General features: G+C 51.5%; 1 long non-coding RNA gene across 1 annotated transcript; it reads right to left on the reverse strand.

Annotated features, from left to right (window-relative positions):
* Positions 1-265: 265 nt before the first annotated feature.
* Positions 266-621, reverse strand: LOC123965032. The gene is made up of 2 exons (XR_006823607.1): positions 540-621; positions 266-438 (listed from the first exon to the last, which is right to left on the reverse strand). It is a non-coding gene; the product is annotated as an uncharacterized LOC123965032 (long non-coding RNA).

The following is a 621-nucleotide window of genomic DNA, read 5'->3' on the forward strand; positions in this document are numbered from 1 at the left end:
CATCACTGGCGACAGCGACTGGAGTTTGTTTCCACCAGATGACTGTGTCTGATCTGTTTAAAGTGTAGTAATGAAGCAGGACAGAGCCGCTCTCTGGCCTTCAGGCAGGAGCCCTCAGATTCAAACAGGTTCATTAACAGAAGCCAACAGAAAACCAAACAAGGCTAGCAGTTTCCCCCTGCTTCCAGTCTTTGTGCTAAGCTAAGCTAATCCTGGACCCACAGAACTGTAGAAGTCTGTTTAAAGAAGGACAGGAGGACAGGGACAGACTGAAACCTTTATTATCACAACAAAATGGACATTAACGTGTTTAGTGTGTGGAGTATTTGGGCAGCTGGTTTCCCAGTATGACTCGTCTCTCCACTCCCTCCTCTGAGATGCTCGCCAGTCTGACCACGCCGCCGCTGGAGCCGTCTCTCTCCATCGCCAGAGACAGAGCTGAGAGACAAGACAGGAGAGAGACAGAGAGTCAGTCAGAGCCAGTAGTCCTGCAGTGGACCGCAGCTCCCAGCATGCCTTGCACCAGCAGCAGTGTGTACCTGCAGCAGTGAGCTCCAGACACTGGTCTTTGCTCAGTCCCGGTTTGTAGTTGGAGTCCATGAAGCCGTAGATGTAGGTGCT

The sequence above is a fragment of the Micropterus dolomieu genome, unplaced genomic scaffold (genome assembly GCF_021292245.1).
Source record: "Micropterus dolomieu isolate WLL.071019.BEF.003 ecotype Adirondacks unplaced genomic scaffold, ASM2129224v1 contig_8110, whole genome shotgun sequence".
Lineage (NCBI taxonomy): Eukaryota > Metazoa > Chordata > Actinopteri > Centrarchiformes > Centrarchidae > Micropterus > Micropterus dolomieu.